At 41.1% G+C, this 9,062-nt stretch overlaps 1 pseudogene; it reads right to left on the reverse strand.

The window, feature by feature from the left end:
* LOC108663011 lies at positions 397-7,581 on the reverse strand (annotated as a pseudogene).

The raw sequence follows: 9,062 nt of genomic DNA on the forward strand, positions 1-9,062 counted from the left end.
AAAATAAAAAGGTGAAGAAGAATTTCATATATGAGGAATCAAATAATTCAAGGCAAAAAGAATTTACAGGGCAAACATTAGATCTTTAAGGAATGAACACTCAGATCACTAAGAGAAAACAATCTAATATTCGACTTCAAGATTTGTCCTTGTTTGATGCTTTGAGCAAATCTGTAGGTTGCAGACTCCCTAGCTTCCCCTATTTTGTGAGATTGCGGAGCTCCATTCATGGTGTATTTCTACCTCAATCTTGTGTCCAGTTTAGGCTGACATCTTCAAATTTCATTCTAACTTCCTGCTTTTCGGCCTCAAGCCGTCCCTTTTGGGTTTTCAGCATGAGCCTCCCCCTTTAAGTATGAGCTGCCCTTTTCGGGTTTTCAGCACGAACCCTTTACGTTTTTTTTTAAGCATAGTACTTCTTCACCGCATCCGCATTTATCGGATTAGGCAAATCTCCCCCATCCATGTCAGCCAAAATCAAAGCTCCTCCTGAAAAAGCCTTCTTTACCACGTATGGCCCTTCCCAATTCGGCATCCACTTTCCCCGAAAATCAGTTTGATTAGGGAGTATTCTCTTGAGAACCAACTCTCCTTCTCGGAACTGCTTGTGATGAACTTTTTTCTCGTATGCTCGCATCATCCTTCGTTGGTACATCTGACCATGACAAAGAGCCACAAGCCTTTTCTCCTCAATCAGATTCAATTGCTCGTAGCGGGAACAGACCCACTCAGTATCTTCCAATTCTGTTTCCATCAACACCCTCAATGATGGGATTTCTACTTCAACAGGTAGAACTGCTTCTGTACCATACACTAATGAGTACGGAGTTGCCTCAGTGGAGGTACGCACAAAAGTTCGATATGCATGCAAGGCAAAAGGAAGTTTCTCATGCTAGTCTTTATAAACTTCAGTCATCTTTTCGATAATCTTTTTGATATTTTTGTTGGCTGCCTCTACCGCTCCGTTCATCTTCGAACGGTAAGTTGTCAAGTTATGATGCTTGATCTTGAATTTAGTGCAAACCTCCTTCACCATCGCACCATTCAAATTGCTTGCATTATCAGTAATGATCCTTTTTGGCAGCCCATACCGACATATGATCTCCTTTTGGATGAACCTGCACATCACCTTTTGTGCCACATTGGCATAGGAAGCTGCTTCTACCCATTTCGTGAAATAATCAATGGCCACCAATATGAATCGATGTCCATTAGAGGCTTTCGGCGTAATAAGCCCAATCACATCCATTCCCCACATCGAAAATGGCCAAGGTGCTATGAAAACGTGCAATGGGGCTGGTGGAGCATGGATTCTATCAGCGTATACTTGACACTTGTGGCATTTTCGAGCAAAGTTTATGCAGTCTGTTTCCAATGTCAACCAATAATAACCAGCTCTCATAATTTGTCTAGCCAACATATGTCCACTAGCATGAGCTCCACAAGTTCCTTCGTGGACTTCTTTCATTATTTTGTTGGCTTCCGTAACATCCACACATCTCAAGAGTACTTGATCTTAACTCTTTTTGTAGAGCACTTCTCCACTAAGGAAGAAACTCATTGCTAATCTTCTAAAAGTTCGTTTGTCATTGTCCGTGGCATTCTCAAGATATGCTTGGTGCTTGATGTATTGCATGATATCATGATACCACGACTTACCATCAACCTCTTCCTCAACATTCAAGCAGTGTACAGAGACTTTATGAACTTCTAGATCAAAAGGGCGTACATCAGCCGCTTCTTTTATTTTGAACATTGTTGCGAGGGTGGCCAAAGCATCAGCAATCTGATTCTCTTCTCGAGGCAAATGGTTGAAGCTGATTTCTTTGAACAGTTTGCCTAATTCTGTAACCAGCTTTTTATATGGAACTAGTTTAGAATCTCTAGTTTCCCATTCACCTCTCATTTGACATATCACCAAAGTCGAATCTCCGTACACATCTATCATGTCAGCTTTCATCTCGATTGCTACTTGTAATCCCATTACCAACGCTTCATACTCCACCATATTATTAGTACAATTGAAATTCAATCTTGCTGTGGCTGGATAATACTTTCCATTTGGAGAAATCAACACTACCCCAATTCCGTGCCCCAAAGCATTGGATGCTCCATCAAAATACATCTTCCAAGGATTAAGTTCATTGGGACCATCATTTTCTATGTACAAGACGGCCATCAAATCTTCATCTGAAAAATCGAAACTTACAGATTCATAATCCTCATTAGCTCGATCTGCAAGGAAATCAGCGATGGTGCTCATTTTGATTGATTTTTGGGACACATACACAATATCATACTCAGACAATAGCACTTGCCATCGAGCTATTCTTCCAAACAGGCAGGGTTTTTCAAAAATATACTTGATGGGATCTAATTTTGCCACAAACCATGTTGTGTGATACAACATGTATTGTCGGAGCCTCTAGGTTGTCCATGCTAGCGCACAACACATCTTTTCAAGCGCAGAGTATTTGGACTCATACTCCATGAATTTCTTGCTCAAGTAATATACGGCCCGTTCTTTTTTTTCAGTTTCATCATGTTGTCCCAATACACATCCCATAGAATTCTTGTTCACAGTCAAATACAAAATAAGAGGTTTTCCAACCGTCGGTGGCACCAACACCGGTGGATTTGTGAGATATTCTTTGATTTTATCAAAGGCTATTTGACATTATTCATTTCACTCTCCTGAGTCTCGTTTTTGAAGCAGCTTGAAGATTGGATCGCATTTGTAGGTGAGCTGAGATATAAATCGAGCAATGTAATTCAACCTCCCTAAAAATCCTCTCACTTCTTTTTGCGTTTTGGGAGATGGTAGCTCTTGAATAGCTCGTATTTTATCCGGGTCCACTTCAATTCCTTTTTCACTTACTATGAACCCCAACAATTTCCCAGAAGTTACACCAAAAGTGCATTTTGCAGGATTCAACTTGAGCTGGAACTTTCGCAATCTCTCGAAGAGTTTCTTGAGATTGACAGTATGATTCCTTTCTGTATGAGATTTTGCAATCATGTCATCCGCATATACCTCTATCTCTTTATGCATCATATCGTGGAACAAAGCTACCATTGCCCTTTGATAGGTGGTGCCTGCATTCTTCAATCCAAATGGCATTACTTTGTAACAAAACGTTCCCCACATGGTTACGAACGTTGTTTTTTCCATATCTTTGGGTGCCATCTTAATCTGATTGTAACCAGAAAAGCTATCCATGAATGAGAACAAAGCATGCTTTGTTGTGTTGTCCACAAGAGTATCAATATGTGGCAAAGGGAAGCTATCCTTCGGACTTGCTCTGTTCAAATCCCTATAATTGACACACATTCAAACTTTTCCATCCTTCTTAGGAACTGGAACTATATTAGCCACCCATTCAGGGTACTTAGCCACCTCTAAAAATCCAGCATCAAATTGCTTCTTTACTTCTTCTTTAATTTTCAGCAACATTTCTGGCTTCATCTTTCTCAACTTCTGTTTAATAGGCTTGCAATCTGGTCTCAAAGGTAACTTGTGGACAACAATGTCAGTATTAAGACTTGGCATGTCCTGATATGACCAAGCAAACACGTCCACATATTCACGGAGTAGTTCTTCTAGCTTCTGTCGTTCATCAGATGACAGCGAGGTGCCAACCTTAACCTCTTTCTTCTCTTCCCCATTTTCGAGGTTGATCATTTCTGTGAGTTCCTGATGAGGTAAAATCTCCTTTTCCTCATGTTCCAACATTCTCGACAAATCAGGGGGTAAGCCGTAGTCATCCACCTCCTCTTCATTTTTCAATTCATCAACGTTTGGAATCATCTCAAAATCGATATTCAAATTGTTGTCTAGATTGTCTTCGTATTCATTCTTTAAAGACCTGCAAACAAGTAAAGTTGGACGCGTGTATGGGCAAGTATTTATTGGCTAAAAGAATAGATGAAAGGAAATATGCAAAAAGATTGATGAATTATGAAACACATTATGCATTGTCATTTATTTAAATGATGGAGGTAACAGAAATCCATACTTAAACAAGAAATTACTCTTAACACCCTTGGGCATAGGCATTTAGATAAAATTGTTCATTACATTTCTAAAGACTTAAAGATGATGGGCAATTCCGTGACTATCCAATTGTTTAGCTCCTCTCCTAGCAGTACTAAATACACCACGGGGATCTTCTCGTTAAGTTCTTCATCTTTGATCATATGGATTGATAGCTCATCAAATATCTGTAGGAGCTGATTGACCTTTGTTGGTGCTTCAGGATGAATGAAACCTGTAGAGCGAAAAGTCTCATATAAGCGTGGGATTGTCCGTTCCCTAAATTCTTATTCTTTTCCCTCAAGTTAAGCCATCTTTTTAATCTTCTTTCGAGCTGTCAGTTTCTTTCTCTCTTCTTTGGTAGGCTTGTACCCCAAACCAAACCTTTATTCATTCTTTATTAGAGTCAGAGGACGGTTAATTCCTTGTAAATTCTTTCTTAACCCCAAACCGGCACGACATCCTTTACCCATTGTCTGCTTAACCCCCATTTTAGTTGCTACTGACAAACGAGGAGTCGGTATCACTTTTCTTTCCCCCACATAAGTAGCATTAACAAATTCAAAAGATCTGAAAGAGCATTTTGGGACTTCTTCTGTCTCCTCTACATAGGGAGCAGATGATGGTTGAATAGCCAGTATGTCTTCCTCCGTAAATACACTTATCAGTTGGCCCTCAGCTATGAATTTAACTTTTTGATGAAGGGAAGATGGTATGGCTCCCGCCATATGAATCCATGGACGCCCTAACAAGCAATTGTATGACGGGGCAATGTCCATGACTTGAAATTGGACCTAAAAAATGCAAGGGCCAATTTTTATCGGTAGTTCAATGTCCCCTACCACCTCCCTTGTGGTCCCGTCGAAGGCCCTCACAACCATGCTACTGGTTCTCATATAAGACGCATCTACTGGCAACTTGGTTAAAGTAGAGCGGGCATGACATTTAATGCTGAACCATTGTCGACCAAGACCCTAGGTACGGCATGGTCCTTGCATTTGATGGTAATGTGCAGAGCTTTGTTACTTCCTCGACCACCCGATGGGATTTCTTCATCATTAAAGGCAATGAAGTTCCCCACTGTAATGTTCCCAGCAATGTGGTGTAACTTTTCCACTGATATATCTTGTGACACATAAGCTTGGTTCAAGACTTTAAGCAGTGCGTTCCTGTGTGCTTCCGAATTCAAAAGCAAGGACAACAGTGAGATGCGAGCATACATTTTGGGTAATTGTTCTACCACACTATATTCACTATGTTTGATAAACTTGAGAAATTCACCCGCTTCTTTCTCGGTGACAGGATTTTTGACCTCATTGTTCGGGGCAACTACAGATTCGACAACTTGGTCCTTGGAAAAGGTATTTTCTTTTTCAGGCCTCCCTCTCCTTGTGCAGGTTTCCCTTTTCCAACTCTTTCCGCTATCTTAGGAGAATAACATCGCCCACTTCACGTTATACCCCCCACACCAGTTAGATCTTTAAAAAATGTTTGGGGGGCGGACGAAGCTGTGCCCAAAATATTACACTCATAATTCCATGGGACAGCCTTATCACTCTTGTAAGGGAACGGGCTGGGGACTTCGATAGTAATACCACTTTTGATCATGGTAGGGGATGTATCATTCATAGGGCTCTTGTTTTCTTCATAGAAGATGGTGAGAGGTTTAGGTTTGTTCGCCCCGAATGAACTTGATGCCACTTCAGCTAGGGTGTCTCCATTTATGGTTCCGACCAAATTCTCTTCGGCTTCTTCATAAAACTCAATTACCGATGAATCCATCAATTCTTGCAACTTACAACGAAAGCTATCACAATTTTGAATGGAATGCCCCATTGCCCCTGTATGAAATTTGCAAGAATAATCGAGATCATGCCCCAATTTCTTTGTGTCGATTGGTTCTGGAGTGATGGCATTTATCTTGGACAACGCCTCAAACACTTTATCCATTGGTGTTTGAATCTCATCAATATTCTTTTTCACCCATCGCATCATCCCTTCATGTATGGAATTCACTGTTAGTCTTCTATGATTAGGTAAAGGATTCTCATCAACACTTGAACTGTCTTTTTTGGCAAAATTTAAAAGTCCTGCCTTAATGAGCGCTTGGACTTTATGTTTTAAAGCAGTACAATTCTCGGTGGAGTGCCCTTGAATTCCAAAATGGTAATCACAATGTGCATTGGGGTCATACCATTTCGGGAAAAGTGGTCGGAGTGGTTCTAAAGGGGTTCGAGTAAAGAGTCGATTTTCTATGAGTTGTGGCAGCAATGTAGTGTAAGGGACTGGAATATTATCAAACTTTGATTTTTCTAGGATAGTTTTAGGTCCTCTTTGACCGTGACAAGGATTATTGGTTGAAGCTACCGGTCTTGGTGGTGGAGTTTGTGGAAGAACATTGGTCTGAAACGTTGGTTGTGGGCCAGGTTGGTACACATATGGGTTTTGTGTGATGTTGCCTATGTTCGGATAGAAGGGTTGGTATGGGGGGTACGGGTAATATGGGTTAAAGTTGTGAGCTTGTTGGCTGTCGTGAACGACTGCTTGCACATCCCCTTCTTTTTTCTTGGGCGTATTCCTTTTCTTTGAGCTAGCAAATTCGTGCCCTTCAATTTTTCCACTTTTGATAGCTCATTCTATTATTTCTCCCTATAAGACCAAATCTGTAAAGTTTTTCGTGGCATTGCCGATCAAGCGCTCATAAAATGGGGCTCGGAGTGTGTTTATGAACAACACAGTCATCTCTTTATCAGTGAGAGGTGGCTGAACTTACGCTGCTGTATCTCTCCACCTTTGGGCATATTCCTTGAAGTTCTCGCTTTGCTTCTTTTCCATAGTCTGCAATGACAACCGATCAAGAGCTAATTCAGCCACATGCTTGTATTGGGCTATGAAGGCTCTTGCTAAGTCTTTCCAAGTCTTAATACGATTTCGATCTAGTTGTACGTACCGCCGAGCAGCTGACCCAGTCAAGCTGTCTTGGAAAAATGGATTAGTAACTTATCATCGTGAGACTGTGCAGCCATCTTCATACAATACATGGTAATATGTGCCATGGGGCACTTTGTTCTGTCATATTTTTCAAATTTCGAAACCTTGAACTTGGCAGGGATCAATACATCTGGCACTAAGCATAGCTCGGTTGCGTCTATGGTACCAAACCTATCAACTCCTTCGATAGCACGAAGACGCTCTTCCAACAGATCGTAATTTTTCTGGTCTTTTTCATTTTCTCTTGTTTGTGACGAGTCCTTTCTTAGTTTCTCTTGTTTTTTTGGATCGTCTAAATCTGGGACATGTATTGGTTCAGCAGGATTTATTCCAAAATATGGCTCAAATTGCCCATGAGTCGGTTGATGGCCCATCGAATGTGGTGCATAAACGGATGGCATCATTTGAGGGTGGACCCTTTGAGAGGTTTGGGCATGCGGTGGAGTGAACCCTGGGGGATAGGGTGGGTCATCCCTTTGGTTTCCACTATCTTGAGCTGGTGGGTTTTCTGACGGAGCTGGCTCTTCGATCACTCTTTTTCCTTTACTGAAACTCATCATCAATTCCATCATCTTTGCTAGCTGTTCTCTCATTTCTTCTTGAGCTTTTTCCATTGGTCCATTCACTCTCTTTGTTCTTCTTCCATGATCCTTGCTCGCTGACGCGTATTATGAACACGTTGGTCACTTGGCTTAGGTGGTCGAGCTATTTTGGAACCTTATTATGATTATAAACATGAATTAGATGCGCATTCGATGCATGAATGAAAAAATGAACTCATTATCTTTATTTTTAGATGAAAATACTTATTGTTATGAAATGATGATTTATGCATGTATGAATGATTATGTACTAAAAGTATTCGTCACATGACACCCAACAACAAAGTCATCCATTGCATAAGATATTTGTCTTTGATTTCAACTTAGGAGTCATCTAGAAATATTCACCAATCTTATTATAATGGCTATACACCTCATCTAAATACTTAATCAACTGTTGCTCTTGTTTTCCAACTCGAAAGACCTGGCTCCTTAATATGTCCGTCTTCCAAGCCATGCTTCTCGCCTTCTAAGCCACCTCCCTCATTTGCCAAATCAAGTAATCCATCTGGTCGTGTTTCTCTGTATAAGCTTGTTTGTAAGATTCACCCCACTCTTGAATCCTGGTGCTCTGTTGCTTGAGGCGTTCATATTCTTGTTGATAAGTCGTCATGACCCATTCGAGCTCTTCATACTCCTGTCTTAGTAATTGGATGGACTCTTGTTGGAATCGCACTTGTCTTCTTAGTCCATCATTGTGCGCTTGAAGTTCATTGCCTCGATTTTCTCTCATCTGTATTTCCCTTTGAAGTTCACTAGTTGTGGCAGAAAACTTATCATTCAGGCTCTCATACTTCCCTTCTATTTTTCGGACCTTCTTTCTTTGTTCACTTACTTCTCTTTTCATTTTCTCACACTCTTTTTGGAGGTTTTCATACCGTTGCTTCCAACTAGCATTTTCAGCTTCGGTTTTCTTTCGAGCCAACTCACTTTCTAGCAAAGCGTCTCGTGGTTCTGGATCAACTGGGCCACGTAGTGCATCTTCTTTCAGATATACCACATCCTTAACTCGTTGGTCATGCCATATATGATATCCGGTAGTCACTTCATCGGTGTACCTCCCTTGATCAACTCTGCTGGTTTTTTTCCAAGCTTGCGCAATCTCCTCAATCTTCTTTAGAAAACCCGACTCTCCATAAGCAAACTCCAAAGCATTAAGTCGGTGTGTCATCGGCACAAACTACTATGACCCAAATTGTCTTCTCACCATAATTGGAGCGTAACTGATTGCTCCTCATGGCCCCATTAACGGTACCCAAGGTTCATTTCCACATTTGAACAAGACCGGGTGATGCGGCATCCACGGAGCTCTCCATGTCACTTCCACACTCATGAGTTCCCGAAGTCTAGAGATCCATTGCTCCTTAGTCCTATTTTCTGGCCATTCACTCTCACAAAATTCTCTGATAGGGGCGGTTTGCGGATGAAATGGCTTT

Source organism: Theobroma cacao, chromosome 8 (assembly GCF_000208745.1).
Source record: "Theobroma cacao cultivar B97-61/B2 chromosome 8, Criollo_cocoa_genome_V2, whole genome shotgun sequence".
In the NCBI taxonomy this organism is placed as follows: domain Eukaryota; kingdom Viridiplantae; phylum Streptophyta; class Magnoliopsida; order Malvales; family Malvaceae; genus Theobroma; species Theobroma cacao.